Source organism: Lissotriton helveticus, chromosome 2_2, assembly GCF_964261635.1.
Source record: "Lissotriton helveticus chromosome 2_2, aLisHel1.1, whole genome shotgun sequence".
NCBI lineage: Eukaryota > Metazoa > Chordata > Amphibia > Caudata > Salamandridae > Lissotriton > Lissotriton helveticus.
Genome location: NC_136060.1, coordinates 463,909,658 through 463,936,531, shown reverse-complemented (window position 1 = coordinate 463,936,531; position 26,874 = coordinate 463,909,658).

Below are 26,874 nucleotides of genomic sequence, written 5' to 3'. Positions count from 1 at the left end.
GATCTTGCTTAGAAAAGGCAGCTGCGAAATGGGCCTGTAATTTTTTAAGGCTGTCGTGTCTGTTCCTGCTTTCTTCAGAAGTGGGGAAACCCTGGCTTCTTTCATCTGAATCGGCAGATAGCCTGAGTTGAGTGAGTTATTCAGTAGACTCAGTACCTGAGGCTGAATGCCTGGCAGAGCCATTTTAAAAATTCTGGGAGGACATGGATCTATGCTAGAGCCTGATTTAGTTTGAGCGACCAGTTGCGCTAAGCACTTGTCGTTAATGGGAGGGAAGCTATCCAAAGTCATGGATGGCACCTGAACATTCTGGCTAGGCATCATGGTTGTGGCTGTCCGTGCATTGATATCAGTGATGATGTCCTGTACCTTCTGAAGGAAGAAGGATTGAAAGGAGTCACCGTCAGGTTGGTCACCCACTGAAATTTTCCCTTCACGTTGTGTAAGTTCCCTTAGAATGGTAAATGTCTCTCGCTGAATGTTAGTAGCCTCTCTAATTCTTCCCTCATAGAAAGCAGCCTTTCTTTCCAAGATGTCTGCCTTGTATTTTAAGAGCAGGGTTTTGAAATTTGCGGCGTCTGATTGAGTATAGTGGAGTCTCCACCTTCTCTCTGCCTTACGAAGGGCTTGCTTCTTTTGTTTCAGGGAGGCGTCAAACCAAGGCGCTCCTCTCCCTTTGGTTCTAGTGCTCTCCAACTGCTCAGAGACAAGTTTGTCCAGGGCGGCGAGGATCCAGGTATTTAAGATCCTAACATCCTGGTCCAGATCTATGCCATTCATATTGGGGGGAGTGAGGGAAAGCAGGGTTGAAATTAGGAGGTTTGCTTCCATCTTACTCCAGGATCTAATTTTCCTCCGTGACTTGTTAGGGGCAGCCCTCACAGGGTCGCCTGGAACCCAGCACTTTATCATAAAATGATCTGACCAGATGCAAGGGATTGTTTCCGTGATTTCGGTGTTGGGTAAAGAAGACCAGACAAGGTCCAATGTATGGCCTTTCACGTGAGTAGGACCCACCACTAGCTGTCGCAAATTAAGCAGCGAGAGATTAGCCTCAAACTCAGTCTCTGTGGGGCCTCTGGGTACCTTGTCCCAGTGGTAATTGAAATCGCCAACCACCAAGAGGGACTTATATCTGGTGGCCAAGTCCGTTAGAAGCTCAAACAGGACTATTATTGTAATACATGAGGATTTAAGTGAGACTTTTATCCCTAACAGCTCTGCACTGGCACAGTTTTGTGCTATGATCTCTTTCACTACGAGACATTTTTTGAACAAAAAGGCCTCACCCCCTCCTTTACAATCGTTTGGGCGGTTATGCCAGATAGCGTCATAACCTGGAGGTAGAGCGGCCAAAATGTCAGGCAGGGAGGCAGAGCTCAGCCATGTCTCAGAAAGTGCAAGGATGTCAATATCTCCATCAAGCAGTAGAGAAAAGACTTCCAGATGGTGCTTTTGTAAGGAACGCGTATTAAGTATCACTAGTCTGAGACCATGTGATTGCTGGCTAGCAACAGTGGGACGAGTCCTGGGGCCTGTACCTATATTCTCCACAAGAACTTCAGCTGGCAGATTGACCAAGGTACTTTTATCCAAACGGATAAAGTCTGTCTTTAATGCCCACAGAGCTTCGGGCAAATATGTACAAATTGGACCAAAGTTTCTAGCCCCTAAGCCCGTCCTGGCCCGGACCGGCACAGACGGGCTTTCCTCTGGCGCTCCTCCGGCGCAATGCTGCGCGCGATCGCTGCGCGCTTGCATTCTGGCTATTAATTATAGGGTGTGGCTGGGGCACTTCCAAAGACTAGCACGCTAACACACAGAGTGTGGTGTCTCTAGCTCACCTCCAAGATGGCGGGCGGCGTGAGGCAGTAAAGAAATCACCAAAGTGGTGAAGTGTGCTTTTAATTCCGATAGTTCTTTCCTATTGTAGAGCTTGCAATGTGAAAGACAGGGGGAGCGTGGTGTCACAGTGAAATACTAGAGCAGAAAAAACGAAATTCGATCTCCAATATAAATTTCGAGCAGCAATAAGTTTTTACTAGATTACAATTTTAAAAAGGAGCAGGGCTCCAAACAGGTTAAACAGTTTAAAACAATAGCGATTTTTCGAGTGCATCAGCACAATGTCATTCTGGATCTGGATTCTGGATCTGGATTCTGGGACCTATCATTGTCACACTGACCAAGCAAAACTCACCAAGGCCTCAACATTGATGACACCTGCTAGCGGGATGTATTGCATGGGCTATTCACACTTGAATGCTCCAAAAACAACATAATTCACAGATTTGTTGAGACCACACTGAGAACAGGTCACACATTAGTCAATGTGCTGACACATGTCGAGCACTTGCATTAATCCCGAAGGTTATCGCCATGCACATGTTGTTTTATTTCTGCTGATCACATGAGCATGGCCCCACTGTCTCTACCCTGAACATAACTTCATCACATGTCCCTGATGAAAGGGGCATACCCGGGCATCTAATAATCCTTGTTCATATGCATCTCTTAAAACTGAACAGTGGTTTTGGCTGACTTCCGATCTGTAAAGGGCCAGCAGGCTAAAATACAATACGCATGTTGAAAGAAAGCTGTGTGACAAAGCACATACTCACCCCTCCTTGCTGCTGTGTGGATTACAACTTCCCATCCAGGTTGGGAAAGACCACTGTTAGGATGCAAAGCATGTGGGGGTCAGGGTTCGGCACCCACCCCTCTTGCCTGGAAGTGACAGGCCCAGCTGGACTTCAGCGATCTTCTTGGTCCCGCACCAAAGGTCCTGCCACCTCTTGCGGCAATGACGGATCTGCCGAGTTTCCAACCCCACTGAGCGCACCTTCCAGGTGATGGTCCTCCACAGCTTGGCCTTCTCATTGGAGTTGCCCTGTAAGGATGACATGGTGACAGACCCTTAGTTCACATTCAACATGTTTCTGAGTCAGACACTTGTACACATAGGTCATGGTCAGATTGGCTACAATGTTTAATGGGTAGGCATATGGCATTCTGTCCTGTGTTCAATGATGACTCAATCCCATGAGAACAGTAATAAGATGTTTACCCCAGTCCACACACTTCTACAGCAAGGTACCTGGCCAGAAAAGTTATCTACATACTTTTACACTTACAAAAACCATTTTACATGCTTGCTAATGAGATTCCTAATGCTAGTAGTGCAAGTTAATTGCACATGTCCAATGAAAATGTAGTGGGATCATCAATCACCTGCTCCTCTGGTTTGCCATACAGCTGACTGTACAGTGTCAGGAGGGTGTCTAGCACAACCTGGTTCTCCTCCTCTGTGAAAGTTAGGGCCCTGCCCTGCCAACTGTACGTGCCATAGTAGGTCCCAGAGGATGTGGACACATCAGCAGAGAGATGGGGAAGTGCAGGAATGATGCAGGTAGTGCAGGCAAGTGAAGTCTCAAGGGAACAGACAGACTTATATCTGAGCAGCAGAGGTGGTCTTAATTCCATGCGGCCAAAGCGATAGGTTTGTGTCAGTCGCATTTTCCAAATCGGTTCAATGCATAACATTGCTTGCAGATGACACGCCTACCATGACGTTCAACTTATCATTGGACCGCGATTGACTTTGATTCATTGGTGATGGAAGTTTACTGACTGGTTTCACACAATGAGGACATGAGCGAAAACTTGCGTCTGACAAAATAACAACTTGCAGCCAATGGCTGAGTCCGAATGGGTTCGGATGCGGCTACCGCGTCCTTTGAATACTCACCCGCGTCTGTCACCATAACAACTTGCAGCCAATGGCTGTGTCTAAATCGTTTAGGATGCGTCTACAGCGTACTTTGAATACTCACCGCATCTGTCACCATACCAACTTGCAGCCCATGGCTGTGTCCGAATCGATTAGGATACTTCTACTGAATCCTTTAAATACTCACCCGCTTATGTCACAATTACAACTTGCAGCCTATGACTGTGTCCGAATCAGTTAGGATGCATCTACCGCTTCCTTTGAATACTCACCTGTGTCTATCACCATAACAACTAGCAGCTTATGGCTCTGTCTGAATCAGTTCGGATGCAGCTTCTGTGTCCCTTCAATAATAAGTCAGCAGGGCAGACACTTCTGTAATTGTTGTATTAATGTGCATTAAATGTGTGGAGGCAATTTTTTCAAGATGAAATGGACCTTTAAATTAATTGCTCACACTCCCGTGAGGAGCTAGCATTGATGGGCACCAGACACACTGATTTTGAGGCTAATACCAACATGATACAAAAGTATTCCATTTACCCTCCTAGGCTTGGTCACAGCGCCAATGACTTTTTGGGGATATACAGGTCCATTCTTGACATATTCACTGCATTTAGGGACTGTGTGACCGAGTGTGCAATCTGTGTGATTTATGACTGTAAATGTTTGGTGTGTAAGTCATGCATAAAGCAATTACCTTTGAATGAGTAGACTGTGTCATTAAGCAGCCACATCAGCTTGTGTTTTGTTATGTGAATTACTAGTGTATCTTTGTATCCCAGACTTAAGTGGATGATGGCGTTATATATGCAACATCTACATTGTTCATGTTTTGTGGATGTGATTGTATGTGTATTGAAAACATGACAACATGACAGGGTCCACCCAGTGAGAGTAGTGTGCATGATTCGCATTGTGAGACACTCTGTGTAGTAGGTGTCATACATATCTGGCATTAAATAATCCTATTGTGGGTACCTTTTAATCATGTAATTGGTCTAACAAACATAAATGTTGCCTTTTTTGGTGAGGAGTTGTGGAGTATGTGAGACTTGATCACAAGAGTAGTGACAGACACTAGAGTTTTTTATATCACATCACTCTAATTGCTGTGTCACCATACCTTGGCAATATGTCTGGGAAGGATACTAATGCTGTGATATGTATCTAAGGTCAGCCTTTTTCATTGAAATGTGTATTTCCAATGTTCTGTGGCTTTAGTTGTGTTCAGATTTCATGTTCTGTTTGTCTCAGTGCATTGTGCTTTGTACATTGTGACCTAACCCCAACTATGTTTACACTCCACACATAGGTATCGCAGATGACCTCCATTCTACAGGCCCTTTCCAGAACTACAGTACATGGAAGAACGTGATACCATCAGGAAATATCGATTTGCAAGGCCAATAATTGAAGAGTTGTCTGAGAAGTTGTCACCTCATTTGCAGCCTGGTCGCACCTATCCAACTGCACTGATGCCCAAAGTGAAGTTTATCGCAGCATTACATTTCTTTGCCACTGGTTCATTCCAGTACACAGTGGCAACATCTGGTGGAATGTCCCAAACCATGTTCAGTCATGTCCTTCATGATGTGTTGGAGGCATTGCTACGTTACCTGGATCAGTACATAAAGTTCCCGACACCTGGAGAGTTGTCAGAAATCATGGGGCAATTCTATGCCTTGGGACGGATACTCCATGTCATTGGCTCTATTGATTGCACCCACGTTGCTTTGATCCCACCATAGGCAAATGATGCATATATCCTGAGGAACAGCGTCATCCCCCATTTGATGTCTCAGCTGAAACGTGACCGTGCCTGGCTTGTTGGTAGGTGATGCTTCATGTGTTTATTCTAGTGTGTGTTGATTGTATGTCAGATAGTGCTCTGTTAAATAGACAACTGAATACCTCTGGATACACCAACCATTTTTGGTTACTAACCCCACTCCGTAACCCTGTCATCCCTGCAGAAGTGCGGTTAATGAGGCTCATTGTAGGACCCGGCGAGTCATGGAGTGGACTTTTTGACTACTGAAGACCAGGTTCCGCTGTCTGGATCGCACAAGAGGAGCCCTCCAATATGCCCCATTGAAGGTGTGCAAGATCATCACAGTTTGCTGTATGCTCCACAACCTGGCTGTATGGAAGGTAATACCTCTCTTACAGGACGACGGAGACCAGCAGCTGCCAGCGAGGGAGGATCCAGGACTGGGCCATGATGTTGATGGTGGAGATTTGAGGCAACAGCTTACCCATAACTTCTTCACGAGTGTAAGTATGCAATGAGAGGAGGTGACTTTCCCCAATTGATGTTGTTGTGTTGCTATTGGACAGTGTGTATGTATGCTTGTGAGTGTATGATAATTGTCCTGATGTTTTTACTGAAATGGTTCAATTACATTTGCAGGATAACATGTACAGTGTTACAGTGAATCCTAGCTAGTGTTCACACTGACATTCTTGTGCTTCAGATTACATAGTTTGTAAAACTGAACTACCTTAGTCCTGGGTTCCTGACTCTGTTCTATGCTTCTCCTTACCAGCCAACTTTGACATGTCAACTGCAGAGTTGTGACCTCACCAGACCCATGATGCTGTGACATACTCCAACATTGAATTGTTGTAGAAATCCCTGGCACTCACTTCCTTCTGAACTGATGGTCATTTCTTTTACTTGTGAGCCTTTTGTTACTGTGTGATGTGATCTGACTTCGGCTTAAGGAGCCAAGTTGTATCTGGAGAATAAACCTGTGCCCCCCCCCTGCGAGGTGTGCCTGTCTGTTTTCACACATCAAAAGATTATTTTGAAACAAAACATGTACCATGATTATCTGGTTTGCTGAAGATGATTGTTGATTGTGCTTGCAAATGGTGAAAGTTTTGTCCACAGTAGACTTAAATTGAATCAGTACCATGTACTTCGGGTTGTGTGATAACCTGGTTTTGTCTATCTATCATGCTCTTACTAGGTACATTTACTCACAAGCTATTACTTAACATTTTGGAAGTGATTTCTTACCAATGTTGTTGACACTGTCTTCTTTGTAACTTTGTGCACCATTTCAATCTGTACATATAGGATTCAAAGTCATGACATGAGCAAGTATTTAGTGACATAAGGAGATCATTCCACACAATGGCGGAGTGCTCAACAAAAAAAAACAAAGTGCAGATAGGAGTTTGTAGTGTTTGTAGAAGAAGTCTTCAATAGTAAGTCAACACTTTTTATGAGTCCAAAGTCCAACTTAGACCCTCCATCCAATGTGGGACAGCTTATTGACAGTCAACAAAGTGAACGCCTGGCACACAATGGAGGATATCAGGGGCTGATTGTCACTTCCTGGGGTTGATACATTTCCATCTGTCTCTCAGCACATCTTCCTCGGACAACCCTTTCCACGTTTTGCGGTGGACCCTGGGTGCAGGCAGCGGCGGTACTGGGAACTCTCCGCCAAAGTCCACATCCCTCTCTGTGGCTTGTGCTGATGTTGATTCATAGGATGTTGTGGGCACACAGGGAGGTGTGGACATGTTGTTAGCAATCTGGCAGAGGCAGGGGCCAATGTCACTCTGCACCGTGGTCCGGTCATCAATTTTAGATAGGAAAGTGTCCAGTTGTTGGTTGTGCGCTGCTTGTATCTGTTCAATGCTCCTGAGGATCCTGACGACCTGGCCAAATTCTCCCTGGCAACGCTTGTAGGCGTTGAGGATCCAGGAGAGGTTTTGGTACTCCTCATTAGCAGCACCAGATGCATGAAAGCTCAGCTCCCCATGGTTCCTCCCACTACCCTATCCACCCGAGCAAGTCCAGTTGATAGTGGCATAGTCAAAACTGAGTCTCTTTCCTCGTTGACAGGGGATTTGCTGTCTGCCAACTCCAGAGTGCCCTGTGTTGCTGTGATGTCGGTGGTGGCACAGACTGCTGTGTCCGTCAGTGTAGGGGTCAGCTGGGTGTTGTCTGCTGAGGCGAGAGTGGTTGCAAAGGATCCTGTCATAGTCGCTGCTGGTGCTGTGGGCCGACCCAAAACCCAGAGTCTGGAACTGGCTGTCCTGGTTGGTTGCGGGGGGTGTTCCTAGCTCGCCCTAAAAGACACAGTGATTAATGTGAATGTCCACAGCCCCTCAAATCATACCCATTACACAGGCTACTGAGCCTATTGATGAGTTAATGTACACATTTTGGCCTCCTTCATCAATGATGCTGGCCTATGTTTGGGGGGGACAATGTAATTCAGACAAGATGGGGTTTAATGAACATGTCCAGCTATGTGCACAAATGGGCATGTTGTGTTTAGTTCAAATTACATGTACAAAGACAAAGACTGGGTTGGTGTGTTCCACATCTGTACATTCATGGTGACATACGTATTCTTTATCTCCAAATGTTGGTATTTTTGAGAGCTGTATACTGGGCTTAGTGCATGTTTTTAGCAGTCACATAGGTGTGGCAGGCTGCTCATTCACCTTTTATTTACCCAGAAATTTGTGTGAATGTTGTGAGAGAGGTGCTTCTTGTTCTCATCTCATTATAAACAAATGAATGGCTGTGAGAAGCCAAATGTGTGGCTGCTTAGCTTTGTGCCTACACAGATCATGTATGTTGTACATTTGCTACATAGTCAGATGAGATCACAAACTGTGCTTTCTACCTATTTGTGGCAGACTACGTTAATGAACTGAGGTGTGATTGCATAGGCTCTTATTGTGACACTTACACTCCTCCTCCCACCCAGCCCAACTAGGCCACCAGGAAGAGTGTTGTCTAGACAATGCTGGTAAGCGTACTTGCAAGATGGTTGTCACTGGTGGCTGGTGTTTATGGCACAAAGGCAAATTTGATAGTTGTGATAGGTTCAGACAGCAGTCCCCAGTGTCAGCTATCTTGCTAGTACACATCCCCTCACTGTCAGGTAGCCATAGGCCCAGATTATCTGTTTGGTTTGGGTCGGAGGAGGAGTGTTTGCACTGACTCCATCTCCCATAAGGCCCTGTCCTAAACACACCTTACCACCAAGCCCAAACAGCACACCCTGAACTATGCTGTCCCTGATAGTGAGTGGAAGTGTACTTCCAAGATGTTTTTTGTAATACTTTATTTATCCTTTTATCATATAAGAACATCACAGCAATCAATTTACAGTCTCACATGAAGTGAAAAAATACAAAGGTGCGGAGTCTGCACAGTTTCAAGAATCAGTAAGTGTACAATAATATAAAAACAAAATATGGTTAAGTTATGATGATTGTCCTTCTCAATACCCAGTAGCCATATTAGCACAAAACATGTGTCAGCTTGCCATGCTATATGAGGGCCGCAGTCTGGACCTGCCACAACGTGAATGTAAATTCAGAGATGGCAGTATTAATTTACAACTAGTGGGTAGCATGTCAGTTATATAATGAGTGGAGGGGCCATTCAGACCACCCCAGTTGGCACTATGCCTTGTTCTAGTTGTGTGGCCGTGTCGTTTTGTTGCGATGCAAGATATGTTTTCAGAGGACCTTAAATGTCTTTAGGCCTGGAAGAAGAGGCAACAGTCGTGGAGTACATGTCGCTGCGTGTGTTACAGAGAACCAAACTTCTCAGCCAGCTCTGTACTGTAGGGACAGTCTTACTGCCTCAGTGCACTGCCACCTCCCTCTTGGCTAGCAATAAACCGAGGGCGGCAAACTTCTGAATTGTTTTGGGAAGTTGACCACGTAGCCTAAGAGTGCGATCTCAGAGACAGAGTCAAGAAGTATGTGGATAATGTCGCCCAGCTCCTTATAAACTGCCTTGCAGTATGGATTCAGACGAGGACATGTCCACGCCAAGTGCGCAGAGTCAGCGCACTTGTGGCAATTATGGGGCCTTGTTGGGTCTAGTCTGTGTACTTTGGCCGGTGTGCTGTAAACCCTGCGTAGGAACTTAAAATGAAGCAGTATGTGTCTGCTGTTGAGGGAGATGTCTTTCGTGAGAGCGCAGCAAGTGGTCCACTGGTGGTCCGCAATTAGGCCGCCCAAATTCTCCTCCCAATCCCTCCTTATCTTTTCATCATTGACAGGAATGAGTCTCGAACAGGCTTTGTAAAGTTCTGAAAGGAGGTGGGTGCCATGTTCACTTTCGATGTCCAGAAACAAGGGGGTGAACGAGTCGGGTTCTACGGGAAAGCAGGGTATTGCAGCGCACAGCGCTGAGTGGATGCGCCTGAGCTGAAACCCGTCCATGAAAGTGACGTCGGTGAAGTGAGTGCCGTCACTACTCATAAAGGCATGGCTTTCTGGTAACAGGTCTCCTGTCTTTGTGATCTCAAATTGGTAAAAGTGCGCTGTACAATTTTCTTGTCTGTAAGCGGTAGCCAATGAGAATTGGGGAATGGAGGGCCGTGGAATACAAAAGGGCAGTACGTGTAATTTGTCGGAGCTTATCCTAAGCCCAGCTGGTCGAAGAAACTGTTTAGATATGGTTAGGGTCACTGGGGAAACCTTTGGGGAGGACGTCGGACAACCGCTCAGGGAGGACAAGGTCAGCTTCTAGGCGTAGAAAGGGAATTCTGGCATCTGGGTAGTAGCAAGCGTGAGCATAGCCGCACTGTGCCACTAAATAATATCAATAAAAATGGGGAACTCCGTATCCGCCAAGGTCATAGGGGAGGCTTAGTACTTGCCAACGCACCCCGGCCTGTGTATGTCCCCACACTAAGCGTATCAAGTGGGATCTTAGCGTCGGAAAGAAACTGTTTGGGAGAGGCATGGGGATATCGTTAAAGAAGTAAAGGAATTTGGGTAAAACGACGATCTTGATTATGGCTACCCTACCTGCTATGGATAGCTGCAATTTCAGCCATTTGTCTATTTGTGCCTCCAGAGAGGAGAACGCTTGCCCGTAATTGAGACGCACTATCATTTCCGTGTCTAGATGTATATGTATGCATAAATATTTCGTGGAATCAGCACACCATTCTAGAGGAAACTCTAGTTCCCAGGGGGTAGTGCTAAGCGTGATAAGAAAGAATACGGATTTGTGCCAATTGATGCCCAGCTCAGAATGCTGGCCGAAGCTGAGTATCCCGTGTGTGAGTGGATCTATGTTGGTAAGTGGCTCGCGGGCATAAAGGATGGTGTTGTCAGCGTATAAGGACACAAGATGGGGGCCTGTACGAAATTGCCTCTCTGCAAGTGTTTTTCTTGAAAGTGCCTGATAAAGGGGTCCATAGCAAGGATAAAAAGTAGGGGCGAGAGCGGGCAGCCTTGTCTGGTGCCTCGTGAAAGTGAGAAGAGTTGCGACAGTGTGCCGTTTAACCAAAGGTGAGCAGTCGGGAGGCGGTAGAATAGTGCTGTGGTGGCCATGAACCCATCAGCATACCCATACGTCGCATGATTGACATGAAAAAGGGCCACTCTAGCGAATCAAAAGCCTTTTCCCCGTTGAGCAAAATTGCGGCCGCTGGTGCGTCCGGGTTGATCCTGTGTAATACTGAAAAAAGTGTTCTGAGGTTAAATGAGGTGGAGCGGTGAGGAAGAAAGCCAGATTATGCAGGGGAGATAATAAATTCCATTAGTTGAGACAGGCGCCCACCAAGAATTTTGGCGAGAATCTTATAATCTAAATTTAATAAAGCTAAGGGCCTATAGGAGCTGCAGTGCTGCGGGTCTTTGCCAGGTTTATGGAGAAGGATAATGACTGCTTCCCGAAGAGTAGGTGGTAAAATCTGCCTCTCTAGGGCCTCTGCATATACCTCTGTTAGTTGTGGGGCTAGCAAGTCCTTAAAGGCCTTGTAAACGTCGCCCGAGAATCCGTCTAAGTTCGGGGCCGATGAGGACCGCAGGGAGTCAATTGCCCCAAGGAGTCAGTTTCAGAGATGGGTTCAGCAAGGAAATCCTGCTCACCCCTCTCTAGGAAGACCAGCGCTATCTCAGATAAGTATGATTCCAGGGCGGCGCAGTCAGTCCCTATTCTGGAGGTGTACAATGTTTTGAAATAGGACAAGAATTTGTCCCTGATCGAGGTAGTGCCCGAAAATGACCGGTCTGTAGGCCTCTGTAGCTCGGTGATGTAGGCTTTACTATATGGGGGTCGGAGCAGTTGCGCCAAAACCCTACCTGGCCTTTCCCCCTCCCCATACTGCTTCGCTGTGTGATATTTGCCCATGTAGAGAATCTCCCGGTCGGCCGTATCTCTATATTCCGAGAGTAGGCCAAACCGGGCTCAATCAGTGTCAGGGTCATGTGCCTGTGCTAAAGTAACATCGAAGTCAGCGAGGTCGCACTCCAGCTTGGTCAAGATGGTGCGCAAGTCGCAGAGGACCCCAGCCTTTTTGGAAATACATACGTATGTACGCTTTAAAACCCTCCAAGAGAACAGTCACAATATCAACAGAGTCAGTATTATTAGTAAAATAGTCTTTAATTGCCTCGCGAATTTCATGTCGTCTAATGCCCGGTTCGGGAAGTGCCAGTGACGTTCGAATCCCTATGGGCAGGGTATCTTTAACGTAAGCACTATCGGGGAATGGTCCGAATATGTACGAGGGAGGATCTGAATTGTGTGGTTCCAAGTGGATATGTTAGGAGATATTAGCCAATAGTTAATTCTGGTCGAGGTGTTGTGATTTCCTGAGTAATGAGTGTAGGTCGCAAGGGAGACATTACATGAACGAAAAACATCTAATAGGGCCAGTTGTTCGCATAGGGACTGCAACACTTGTCTTGCGCGGGGCTTGGAGTCTGGTGTAGTGTAGTTCCTATATTCCCAATAGGCTCTGCGCATTAGAATAACATAAACAGCAGTTTAGACGTAGGACTGAGGTCATCTAGGTCTCTACTGACTATATTAGACTTATTTAGTTTTGCCAGCTAGCTCAGGGGTCACTAGAAACTTTCTCGAATGTTCAGGAAGGAGTTAACTTTCCTGATTAGACAAGAAGGGATTAGTTTCTGACAACCGCATAAACATGACAACTTTGCTCCCTCAGAATAAAGAGTATATCTCTAGAGTCGTGTAAAAACAATAGACAACTATTTCACTCAGTCAATCGTGCATTCTTAATTTTACCAGGAGTGCAGAGAAATAGAGAAACGGGCGTTTTCAATAAAAGGTGTTATTTATTGAGCAGTCTTCTTTCTCATGCAAGAGAAATGAATTGCCACAAATGGAATACTTATCATGAAGTAAAGTGCGTACAGTAAAAGGAGTATTATGATATAATACTGTTAAAGCATTGATATGGTTTCTGAGCCATATGATACTTTAAAACGGATAAAATATATACATACATAAAATGATTGACTAAACGTACTCAACTGGTGCTTCTAAGATACGCCTACCCGGGTGTACCTGACCTAAGCCTAATAGGTGGGAAGGAGTAAGTAAGTTGCAGTTTAAGTTAAGTTGGTTTCTGAATCAAGAATTCTCTCAAGGGTTTAGTCAGCTCCGTACCTTGGTTCTAGAATGAAGGAGGTCTTGTTTCTCTCTCTCGGGACTCGATCTCTCAGCAACCCGCAAGGGTGACTGGAAACACCGGAGCTGAAATTTCTCGGCTGGAGAAAAGACAGCGTCTCTCCCAGAGCGTTAAATGGGAGGGTCGGCTTCCTTCAGCACTCACATCAGCTGGGTGTCGGGCAAGTAGATAGCCGCTCTGCTCCAAACCACCGTGTGTTTGCTTAAGGCAACGTTGGTATATTTATACCTGGAAGGTGCCGGGTTTGACGTAAGGTTGGACATAAGACGTCACTAAGAACTAAGAGTTCTTTCTGGACTCCAGGAGTTCTTGTTCAAATCAAAACAAAAGCAGGGGGATTTCCCGGTCTGCTGGAGGCTCGGTTTGTTTAAAGAACGCGTTGTACTTTCTAGGAGTCTATGGGAGTAGCCTTGCCGTATTTGGACTGCATTGGCTATTACTAAATATGGACATGATTCCTATGCCTTTATAAGGATATGTTTTATTATAACCACATAAGGGCATGAATCAGGGATATCTAATTTAGGGTCCTAGATAGATTCGCAACACCCACTCCACGTATTAATGTCCATCATTACTAAATACTAAGCAATACTAAACATATAACGATGCATGTGTTTTCCAACCCACCCCAAAATACATAAATTGCATTTGAAATGGTGTATGGTATATACACGAAAATGAGTTTTTATACTGTACGTTTTTCAAGCAGTGTTATCATTCAGGAAATGCATATATAAATGTTGGCTGAATGAATTGCGAAAATTACATTTATGAAATCGCTCTTAATACGGAAAAGAAGGCCGAGACCATTTCATCACATATTTATACAATACTGTACATGTGCTAGAGGCTGAGGTAAAATATTGTCTCTAGTGTCTCCAAAAATAGAAGTTCTGTTCTCTAAGAATAGTTCTACTTTAAGCAGAGTACCATGTGCCAGAAAAAAGGTAAATATTTTGGAAGTGGAAAAAATTATTTCGCTTTCAGGGGAAAAAATAGTTCCAAATGTTTTCAGTAGTTTTGTTTATCGAAAACTGAAGGCCGAATTCAGAGTTCAGGAAACGCTATGTGCTCGTTGTTTTAAAAGTTATTCTCTTTGGTAGGAGAGAACATCATATCAGACAGGCTTGCAAAAAATTGGTCTACAACATTAGGTGAAAGTTCGACCAAGTTCAAAAAAGCCGAAACAGTGCATGTGTGAGAATGATTGCCATCATCGATGTCAGGATCAGCAATGCTCACAGAAGGTTGTACCTGTGTGGTGCTGCTTTCATCTCGTACTTCACCGCCACCTATTCGTAATGGTGAAGTCTCAACGCATGCCGTCATCAGAATAGGTAGCCGCTGGGGACAACACGTTGCATGAGCCGTTACCGAACCAAGCAAAGTATCGATATCCGTTGGTACTGCTGATGGTAGTGTAAGACAGACGTCCAACACGCATTCTTTGCCGCAAAGCAGACATCGAAGCACAGGTAAGATGCAATCTTGCCAGATTGGTCTGAATGAAAGAAACCAGGTTGCATTCAGATCTCTTAGCCGGGCTAATCCGAGGACTTTAGTGATTCGGTCTCGGTAGCGTATTGCTAGGATCGTTTCTTCCATCGTAGTTGGAGTTTTGTCTGTGGCTGGGCTTGCCATATCGGAGCAGAAGGATCAAAAATAAAATTCCTGCTACGAGTCCCAAAAGAAGAGGCAGGCCGCCGAATAAAGAATGCACAAAATTCGGGAAAATGCCCAGAACTGTTTCAAAGGGTGCTAACAGTCCCGAAAAAATTGTCTTCAAAACATGTGCGATGCTACTGGTATCAGACATGTTTAAAATTTGACCTAACATTTCTACGAAATGCACGGGGCAATTTGTTGATAATATGGTATGCATCTCTGCCGCTGTCCTTGCAACTTGCAGATCATACGTCTCTTTGTACGAGGTTAAAGGCACAGTTGTCTGTAAAAGAATAGATTTCATTCTGCTTAAAGTATCAATTCGAATATAAGAGATATTCAAAGAAGGCCATATTGCCACCTCCATGTCTGGATTGCTGTTTGGATACAATACTTGCATACAGCAAGTGACCATGGAAGTAACGCTCATGAGATAGGCTTTTCCTGGCACCATTCCACAACAGCTGTGGTCACTTATTAGAACGTAGCTGCCGTTGGAAAGCTGTCTGAAAAATGGCTCTATCTGTGTTGCAGGAGTGCCATGCAGGTGACATGAAAGGTTATTTGATGAACCCTCGCAGGCTCCATGCAAGTTAATACCTTGACACAGAAGTGTACCGCTCAGTGATTTTTTACAATTGTTACCACTAAGAAATACCTCCTTTTTTCCTTCACTATAACATTTGTGTGTATAAGGTAAATTCCATGTTGACTTGATGTATCCTTTACCCAACCTTTCATACAGGCCTGCTGGTATATATTTTTGGCAATACTTAAACTGGAAAGTTGTTATCGGAATTGTAATTGTTCCGTATATTATCCATTCAATGACAGATCTCTCTGACATTGTCAATGGTAATCTATCAAGTTTTTCAATGCTCAGAATCGTATAGTTTGCTCCTTTTTGTGCCAAACTGATTTGTTTATCAGTAAGGTTAAAGATAGAAAATAATGACGTTATGTTGATTAGACACCACGGCACGTAGCCTGAACGCAGATTTTGTAACGTCCAGCCTAGCTGTACAATAGAACGCAATTGGGACTGACCATGTTGTAACATTAGCAAGTCCTGCTCTATTATATCAATAGCAGATGATACAATGCTGTCCAGTGAATATATTCTGGAGGTCAGAGTCGTTAACCCATAGTCCACCACAGAAAGTGATTTTTCCAAATTAATACGATCAATTTCTCGTATTTTTTCAGCAGTTTCAATTTGCGTCACTTTCCAAGCTTCGTTGTAAGCAGCGTATATACCGGCGTGTATGAAACGTTTTTGACGCTGTTTGCGAGGTCCCATTATGAAATCTTGCAAGTCAGCATCTTCTTTAAGTAAAGTCAAGTGTTGCTTAATTTGAGCCAGTGTGGATTTCTGTAGCCATTCGAGGCATAGTTTCCCTACACTGTATGTTGTAACTATCCCTGGATGTTGTCTCTGGGAATATCTTGGGTCTGGCCTGGTCTGTTTGAACCCCTGTATTTTGTTCAGGAATCTATCTTGACAGTTATTTGTGTCTGCGGGCCAGATCAACCATTTTTTCCAATCAGGATATGTTCTGTTTTGGTGTAAAATATGGGATACGTCTATCTCCACATCTGAAGTGCTATTACTATCAGGTATGGGCTTTGGAATAGACGGTTTATTTAAGTCTTTTATCTTGGCTAAACCAAGACAGGTTGTTTGTTGAATGGTGTCATTCAGGAATATTATTTGTTCTGGTATCATGCAGGCTCTAAATAATGCTTCTAGACCTTGTACCTGCCAGTCTTTTGTACCCCAGATGGTTTTTGTTTCAATGTTGTTTTTCCAAAATTCAAAACCAAATGTAACCATTTCTTCATAAAATGTTTCAGAATAAATCAATTTAGTATTTGTCAATATTGTTTTCATTCCTGTCTTATTTAACATTTTGAAATAAAACGTTTCTGGATCAGTTGTGTTAAACCCTGAGAAGTATGGGAATTACTCATAAAATGTTTTGGAGGTGCCTTTTGGCGGAGTTGCCCAATGTTGCCATTGGTTATAATTAAAAACATTTCTAGGATTAGCAGATTTATGCAAATAGTGATGACCATAATGAATATAACAGTACATTTCTTCATATTTTGCTGAACCCTGCAAATAATCTTGTTCAGTGAATTTTGCTGACATTACTAAATCTGACATCATATTATTAATATTTTCAAAGTCCCAATCATCAGAGAAAGTACTTGGTTTTACAAAGTCACTTAATGAAACCTTGAACTGATGTGGATATTTCAGGAGCTCAATCGGGCCATAGATTTCATAATCCGTTTTGTCCATGCTACCCCACCGGTTATTGGATTGGCTGAGATGTTCACTGATGACAGTTCTCTTTTCTCGATGTGTGAGGATTTGTGAGGCTTTAGGACCAAGTTGATGTTCTGACTTGCTGTGTCCATTGTACTATATTTTCCATCAATAAATCTACCCAAACATAAGACCATGATGAGCCAAAGCAGGAGGAAAAGTATACACCTAACACAATCCAAAATTCAATCCATGGTGAAATCAGATATGTTTCTTTGAGTTGATGAAAGAGTTCAGTCATTTTTTGTTTAAAACTTTTTGTTGCTGGTGTTTCTTCATGCTCACTTGGATCATCAGAAAAGTCATCGAAATTGATGAAGTAGCCAGATGCAGTTCTGTCAATTGTTGGAATTGCTTCCAGATTTTCTTTAGTCTTTGAATCTTCTTTTGTCACATTAGTATAGTCTGAAGCTACATCATTGTAGACAGGTGTTTCTTGACGAACTGTTGCAATTTGGGTTGCAAGAGGCACAAGTTCCATGGCTTTGTTGCATAGTCCTTTTTTATTCACTGCATGTTTATCAAAAGTGATTAGTCTTTCAGTTTGAACCTATTGGATTGTAGCAAGGTTTGGTCTTCTGCTACTTCTTGGGAGTCCACTGGGCCTACTACTTATTATTGGCCACATGATTGTGGTTTTACCAGGTCAATTGATACAACTCTGTTCTCCTTTTTATCAGCAAGGGGCGGTAGTACTACTGATCTTGTTCCACTGACAGCTAAGACAGGTACTGCTTTTCTGTAAGAAGGCCCAAATTCCTTCTTCACCACGATCTTTTCTCTGACTAGATCCCCAATCTTTGGAATCCAGACAGGTCTTGCTGGGACAGGTGGTTTTTCTTCAGTGGCTGTTGGCTTTAACTTTGTGTTACTTAGAGTTCTTCTTGTTTCATTTAAGTCCTGTAAAACAGCCAAACGATCTTTGATATCAAAGGCTTTTTCTTTCACCACTGAAGTCTGACAATCTAAGTCCTGGATTTTCATTCTAGTGCCGAACAATAGTTCGTATGGAGTGATACCTTTTAGAGAATTTCTTGGCAGATTGTTAAGACTACGTTGGACACTTGTTAAATGTTTGACCCACCCATCACCCGAACCTAATACCCTTGCCGTTATAGATTGCTTTATGTCACGTTTTTTTCTTTCCACTACCGCATTTCCCTCAGGATGGAAGGGAGAAGAGTACCGCAATGCAATGCCCATGCTGGCCATGGCCTCTTTGTAAGCTCGAGAGCTAAATGCAGGACCCTGGTCAGAATGTAGCATGCCAACTGCGTATGTGCCGATAAAGACTCGCAAATCTTTTATAACAGTTCTGGCGTCAGCCGAGCGCTGGGGCCTACATCTTAAGTGAATTTTGTCTTAATAATTATGGGACCGCCTTTTTCCTTCTGGATTTTTGCGTATAGATAGCCTGATGCTTTCTAATAAGGGTATCTGGGCTGGTGTCTCGTCCGGTTCCCCACTGCAATCTCTATTGCAGTTCTGACAATTAGTTGCAAAGTTGTAAATTTGCACGCACATCCCCGGCCACCAGTATTGTAATTGTAATTCTATTACAGATGTCTAGATCTCTTGGTGCCTCAGACCCTGTCCATATGTGCTTCTTGAATCAAGTAAGCCCTCAGGTTCGTGTTTGGAATTACTCTATCCCCCACTCCAGGGATTTGAGCAAAAGGAACGGAGTTTGCATCAATTATGTATTTATTTCCGAGTGGATAATTTAGAGGTAACGCCGCATAGTTGCCTTTCATTGAGGCTTTTACTGCTAGTAGCGTTTCATCGTCTATTTGTTTTTTAGTACGTTTTTTGTGACTACGGAAGCCGGTTGACCCGCTGCCGCTGTGGGTCTGTTAGCCAATGAATTCCCTGCAACGTGAACGCCATCACGATGACTCAGTGTATGTATCACGTGAGTCTTTTGTAGTTCTTTCTCTAAAAGAACTACTTGTTCCCAAAGCTTTTTATGCTTTATTGTGGCACCAGTCTCATCTTTGTAACCGTTTTTGATCCATGTCTGCATGTCATTATTGTAAGACTGGACGCAAAAATGCGAATCGCACACTATTAGTGTGGGGAATACGGGATCGGCATTTTCGAGCACCATCTTTAAAGATCTTATTTCAGCTCGCTGAGCTGTACAGTTTCTGAGTGATTTAGTTTTGGGATCGGTCTGAATTTACCTAAGCGCCAGCGACCTTTAACAATCGCGCACGCTGCATTGTAGGATTTTTTATCCACGTCGTAGTGTTGTGCAAATCTATCCATGTAGATTACACAGGTGTACTGTTCTAGAGGCAGAATTTCGATTGGCAGAGGATATTCATGTTCGTATTCCAGATTTTCTAGTTTTTTCATTTTCGGATCAAATGCGTGTTTCACGTCTTCTGCAGCAAAAGAATTTTCCCATTGTATCCATTTTGGATCTAATGCCACAGTTTTCAGATTGCATGGTCTTGTTACTGCCTAAAGGGCTGATTCTGCTGTTAATACAGATATGTTTCTCCCTTGGACTAGGGCTCTTTCTTTTGCCACAGCAGTTTGAACCGCTGCTGGAATTTTTTCAGTAGAACTGAATTCCATTTTCGCTTGTGTGTATAAGAGTGATTTGTAAGCTATTGGTACTGTTTCTCCCTCATTAGAGGTCAGGTACGTGTATCCGCATCTTCCTGGGATGACTCGGATTACAAGGTTGCGCTCATTTGCGCGTGTTTGCAGTTTTGTTTTAGTTAACATGTCTGTTTGTAATGATCTTAAAATTTCTGTGTGTTTCTGAGTCCAATTGATTTGTTTGAAATCAGGTTGTATTAATTCGTAGAGAGGTTTAACCCTCTCTGCATAATTTAGAATGTATGTTCTTCCGAAATTCAGGAAACCTAGTATTGATTTAAGTTCTTCAGCGTTTTTGGTGCTTGGAGTACAGCACACTTCTTTAAGAAGTTGTATGCTAGGCTTTTGCCTTTACTTGATAATTCATATCCTAAAAACAGGACAGTTAGGTGAGCAATTTGTGACTTTTTAAAGTTGAATTTGTACCCTTCAGTTGCGAACCCAAGTATTATGGTGTTCACTCTTTTCAAGTGTTTCTCCAGGTCATCATCTGTGAGATAGATGTCATCGACATAAGATAATGCCTCATCATCATATATTTGTAGTAACTCTGTTACCCTTGCTGAGAATAATCCTGGGCTGTTTGTGAATCCCTGTGGGAGTCGACAGAATTGTTTTTGCTACCCCATTGTTGAGAAAGGGGTCAAATACCTGCTTTCAGGTGCTATGTTTTGACAAAAGAAGCCATTTGAGATATCTAATGTCGTTTTATATTTTTTGCGCACAATGTTATTCATTAGTGCTGCACTGTGTGAGTTTTGTACTGCAAATGTTTTGCAACAGGAGTTTAAGTGTCTGTAGTCCAAAACTAGACGATATGAATCGTCTGGCTTGGAGACAGGAAACAAAGGATTGTTCAATCATCGCCTGTTATTCAAGTTGATCTAAGATCTCCCTGACTTGTTTTTTAGCTTCTTGCTTAACAGGATACTGCCTTTGTGCAGTCGGTTGATTTTTTAACTGGATTTTGTGGGAGGAGAATCCTCATCCCGTTCTACATGATTTTTATATAATGCAGGAGCTTGGGCCACTGCCCATGTTCTTGCAAATGTGTATTTTTTATGAATTGGAATATGATTTGAGAAGGCAGGCATAATCATTTCTTCACCATGAGGGCACTCCCTGACAAACTCTGGTGGCCAGTCTTTCTCAGCTAACAGGATATCATAGCCTTTAGATAAGTTATCCCAAAACAGACCTCTTATTTTCCTAGTTTTGTCCCCCTCTATACGCAATGTTATTTCATATAATTTACGAGATTATCTAACTCTGGTATCTGCAGTTTCCACCTGAATGTACTCATTCCTGTCCACTGTCTCCAGAAGATTCATCAGGATCTTGCGAACTATGGTTACTTCTGCTGCGCTGTCTAGCATTGTCTGGGCCCACTCTCCGTTTTTCAGTTGTGTCCTCAGAATCCTCGGCATGTTTTATTTTAATACTGGCTACCTTCTATTTTGGAAATTGTAATTTTTTACTTTGATGAGCAGGTTCCTTGTCTTTGGACTTGACGTGCTCTTCTTTGTGTTCTGACCGTCCTCTTCTTTCCGATTTCTGTGAGGAATTCTGAAAAGATCGAGAGGGACGTGTATCAATATCTTGATATCTGTCAGGTTTTCTTAATTCATTCCTATCTCTAAGGTTGTATCTTTTCTCAGAGGGCTCCCTTTGGGGAGACTTGCTTCCTCGTCTCTCCGCTGAGGAGACCTTCCTCTGGACTGAAAACGTTTTTCTCTGGGAGTGGATTGTTTATTACCCTCCCAACTCTTGTTTGGAGTATTCAGATTATTTTTAATAAAAGTTTTTTCAGGATTTTCAATAAGTTGTGGTTTTAGTGGTTTCCCACCTAAACTATCTCTACCTAGTTCTTCATAGGATTTTTCTATGATTCTGGCAAGTTCAAAAGGCTGTTCTGCTATATCTGTTTCTTTCAGTTTCTGGAGGATCACAACAGATGCTGCTTCTCCTTTTATGTTGGCTAATAATATAGCCGAGACCTGATTAAAGTCTTTCAGTAATTTCATACCCAGAGTTAAAGCAGGTTCTGGACCGTATTCATTTTGAATCTGTCTTGGTACGTCAGGTTTAACCGCCATAGACGGAACACCATATGTTTTTGTGTAAATCGAAGCAAAGACTGTGCCCCAAGTGTCACAGTCCTCCACATGTGGTGCGATCCCCATTGGAAGGCAGATAGTCAGAATTCTGTGTTTCTCATGAGGTGTAGTATCAGGAAATACTGCCTCTATTTGAGTGATTTTTTGAGCTAACCAAAGTGGAATTTGTTCCCGTTTTGCGGGTATTTTGCCAATGGCTGATTGTATATTCTGTGGTGTAATTTTATTTGTGTTCTCCTGGTGAGGGGTGTGTTGTGGAATTTTTATTGCTGGTTGGATTGTTGAAGTCCTCATGACATATTGGACCAATTGTCTATGTATTTTAATTAGTACTTTTAGCTGAGCTAAAAGTTCCCGGTCTGACATTTTTTCAATGTCGGGATGTGGTGTGTAGCTGGCTAGAACCGGCCATGTGGCTCCTGGTCTACGTAGTGGACCGAGTCTGGTAATGTGATTTTGATGTTTAAGGGCGCCATTAAACCAGAGCAGCTGCTCTTGGTACGTTAGTGGAATTTCAACGTCCTCGAAAGGAGCGTATTCCTCTGGAGATTCCTCTATTTTGTAATAGTGGAATTTGTGTGTCACAGCATGTGCTGCTGGAAAATGTATCCAGGAATAGAATACCTCTGTCTGCCGATATTCATGGGCCTCTACCACAAATATGACTGTACCACCTCTCGATGATAGTCCATTTTCTATAAGTTTCATAGTTATAGTTTTTTTTACATTTACCGGAATGATTATAGCATTCGGGTCATCATTTTGGAGACTTGTGTCTTCCGTTAAAAGTTGAGTTGCCATTCTAGCTTTCTCCCTTTCGCTCTTCACTATCCGACATTTTACTGACAGAAAGTTTTGTTGCAGAGCAAGTTTCAAGGAAACAAAGATTAGGTGCACAATATTGTTCAGGAAGGAGTTAACTTTCCTGATTAGACAAGAAGGGATTCGTTTCTGACAACCGCATAAATATGACAACTTTGCTCCCTCAGAATAAAGAGTATATCTCTAGAGTCGTGTGAAAACAATAGACAACTATTTCACTCAGTCAATCGTGCATTCTTAATTTCACCAGGAGTGCAGAGAAATAGAGAGACGGCGTTTTCAATAAAAGGTATTATTTATTGAGCAGTCTTCTTTCTCATGCAAGAGAAATGAATTGCCACAAATGCAATACTTATATTGAAGTAAAGTGCGTACAGTAAAAGGAGTATTATGAAATAATACTGTAAAAGCATTGACACGGTTTCTGAGCCATATGATACTTTAAAACGGATAAAATATATACATACATAAAATCATTGACTAAACGTACTCAACTGGTGTTTCTAAGATACGCCTACCCCGGTGTACCTGACCTAAGCCTAATACGTGGGAAGGAGTAAGTAAGTTGCAGTTTAAGTTAAGTTGGTTTTTGCCAAGAATCTGAATCAAGAATTCTCTCAAGGGTTTAGTCAGCTCTGTACCCTGGTTCTAGAATGAAGGAGGTCTTGTATCTCTCTCTCGGGACTCGATCTCCCAGCAACCCGCAAGGGTGACTGGAAACACCGGAGCTGGAATTTCTCGGCTGGAGAAAAGACAGCGTCTCTCTCAGTGCGTCAAATGGGAGGGTCGGCTTCCTTCGGCACTCATATCAGCTGGGCGTTGGGCAAGTAGATAGCCGCTCTGCTCCAAACCACCGTGTGTTTGCTTAAGGCAACATTGGTATATTTATACCTGGAAGGTGCCGGGTTTGACGTAAGGTTGGACATAAGACGTCACTAAGAACTAACAGTTCTTTCTGGACTCCAGGAGTTCTTGTTCAAATCAAAACAAAAGCAGGGGGATTTCCCAGGCTGCTGGAGGCTTGGTTTGTTTAAAGAACGCGTTGTACTTTCTAGGAGTCTATGGGAGTAGCCTTGCCGTATTTGGACTGCATTGGCTATTACTAAAGATGGACATGATTCCTATGCTTTTATAAGGATATGTTTTATTATAACCACATAAGGGCATGAATCGGGGATATCTAATTTAGGGTCCTAGATAGATTCACAACACTGGGGCAATGGATGTGCTGTCAAGGGCTAAGTCAGGAATAATGTTAAAGTCCCCTCCCATTATAATAACCGTCAGGTCAAGTTGTAAAAGCTGAACAAGTAAAGAATGGAAAAAGTAAGGGGAATCAGAATTTGGGCCATAGATGCACACTAAGCTCACCTCGTGCCCATCAATGTCCCAGCAACAATAGTGTATCTGCCCTACTTGTCGCGTATAATCATGCTGGGGCTAAAAGGGATCCGTTTATGTATAAAGACAGTGGTGCCCCTTGAGAATTTACTGTAGTTGGTAAAATATCTATGTGCTCCACAGCTGCCAGCAAAACGGGAAGGGTCAGAAGCGGGCAAATGTGTCTCTTGCAGAAAGGCAATGTCTATATTATGACGCAGGAGATAGTGGAGGACATGGCGTTTCTTGCGATTATCATTGAGACCATGGACATTCCATGACATCAGTGATAGGACTGAGGGTCCACTAACATTACCTAGGTGGGTCATAGAGAGGACTGAACGAGGACACCAACACATTTAGCAACATTTCAATAGGAATTATGACTGTGATTAAACATGTGAGAAATCGAGTACACCTTATCAATTGCAATCGCCCTCCCGCCACCCAACCTTACCACCCAACAAGTAAGGCAAAACCAACAATGTACAATAAACAAAAAGTACCAATCGTAATAAAAATGGAATGTGAATAACCCAGGCGCGGTATTTCTAGGAATATAAGGGAAAAACTATGGTATCCACCAATGGGGAGAGGCAACGCCTCGTCAGCTAACCAGCGATGTGGAACAGTGAATGTAATAAAGAAATAACCCAAGTCTACTCATGGCAACATGCATCCAAAGCTCTGAAGCCCACCCTCATCTCTTGTAGCAACGAGGTGTCTTGACCTTTGGGGTTGCCAGTGGGCAGCGTGTCTTGCCCCCCCCTCTGCCATGTCAGTACCCGGCCTCTGGACCGTCTCCACAAGTTTCTCAAACGGGAGGGTTCTTTGTTTTGGGTCTTTCCGGCCCATACCTCTCGGGAACCAGTAGACTATGGGCCAAGGCTTGTAGCAAGGAAAGTCTTCGGGGGAGGGCAGAGATTGGGCCAATATCAGGTGTGAATGCTCAAGGACTCGTCAACAGGAGGCACAGTGTCGCCGCTTAGGGAGAGCAGTGCTGGCCAGGTGGGAGAGAGAGACCAGCAGCAACGAGGAACAGCAGGACTGCAGCATGGAGGACCAAACAGAGGACAATAGAGACCGTAAGGGCACTGATAGCAAGGCCGGGGTGGAGGTAGACATACTACAATTGTTGAGGATGGAGGCGGATGGAGAACGGCACCAACACCAGGGCTGCGATGTAGGGCAGGCGAATCAGCAAAATTCCATCAATGCCGAAGGCGCAGGGCCGAAGGGACGTCAATGAGCATCAGTGGGAGGAGGAGGGGCACCAGGGCACGGGCAATGTGCATTCCCTGCCGGTTGCACGTTGTGAGCCCATTCCTCTTTATAAATTAGCCAATGAACGGCTCTAGCGGGCCAAAACCCCTTAAAGCTTGGAACTGCATGAGGGGGGCGCTCACTCAACAGGCGGCGTATGATCAAATGGATCGGCGCTCAGCCTCGTCGAGGCCGGTACAGGGTGAGAACAGATAGTTGTGCCCCGTACCCGGCGCACTCACCGAAAATCAGCTCCGCCGCCCAGGTCCCCCAGCATCACCGGGCTCGCTCTTCGCATCTGGGCCCAGGCCATCTCAGGCCACCGTCCAGCCATTTTCCACACTCCGTCTGTGGCTTTTGAGGTCAGGATCTTCATGTTCTCGGGCGGCAATTATCATGCAGGTGGCGGCATTCGATCGGGACGTGTTCACTGGTCCGGCGCTGTCGTCCACACCACTAATCGTCCATGTGGCGCTGGTATCGCGGGCGCAGCTTCAATGTTGTGGGGCCATTTTGGTCCACGGCTTGGCCACGCCCCTACTTCCAAGATGTTTGACAGTGGTGCCTGATATTTGAGTTGCACCCAACTCCAATCATGGCCTTGTGCTCCAAACACCAGGCCCCAGTTTCAGATATTTCCCCTCACTTTCAGGAAAGCATGGTTCCAGGTATGATGTTGGTGCTGGGTGGGAGGAGGAGTGTTTGCAATGTCCAGATCTCCCATCAGGCCCTGTACTACACACACTTATCCACCTGGTAAAAACAGCACCCCTGGAACAATGCTTTACTGAGAGTGAGTGAATATGTACTGGCAAAGATTGCTGACACTGGTGCCTGGTGTTTAGAGCACAAGGTCCTGTTGGTAGTTGTGGAAAAGTCAGACCCCAGTGCCCAGTGTCATGCATCCTGCTAGTAAATTTGGAAACACTGTGGGTAATCTTAGTTCCTGTTAGGCTGTTTGTGCTGGGTGGGAAGGTGTATGTTAGACAGGGCCTGATGTGAGTTATTCCCCTTCCAAATACTCCTCCCACCCAGGTTAGCTAACTGCTCTGAGACTATGGCTAACTGGCAGTGAGGGGCAGTGTACTAGCAAGGAGGCTGACACTGGTGCATGGTGTTAAACTTGAATCCAAATCCCAACAAGTCCCTGTGCACCAAACACCATGCAACAGTGGTAGCCATCTTGCTGGCACAGTTTCTGTGTTTGTAGAGTGTATGTTTGTAAAAATTGTTTTAGAATAAAATCTGTGCAAGTTGTGTGGTGGGTGAAGTGTGAGTGTATGAGGCAGAGAGCAGGGAATATGTGGCGACTCCTGTGACCTAGCAGTAGTTCTGTTAGAGCAAAGGATCATGGTCATGTTTTTGGCCCTTTATATAGGTGGATTGGTGGATTTGGCTAATATTTGAACTTTTTGGGGGGTATTTTGGCAGTGCCCATGCTTGTTTTTACTGTTTTTAATAGTTTCCAATTGCACATTTGTAACACCAACTGACATGGTTCAGGAA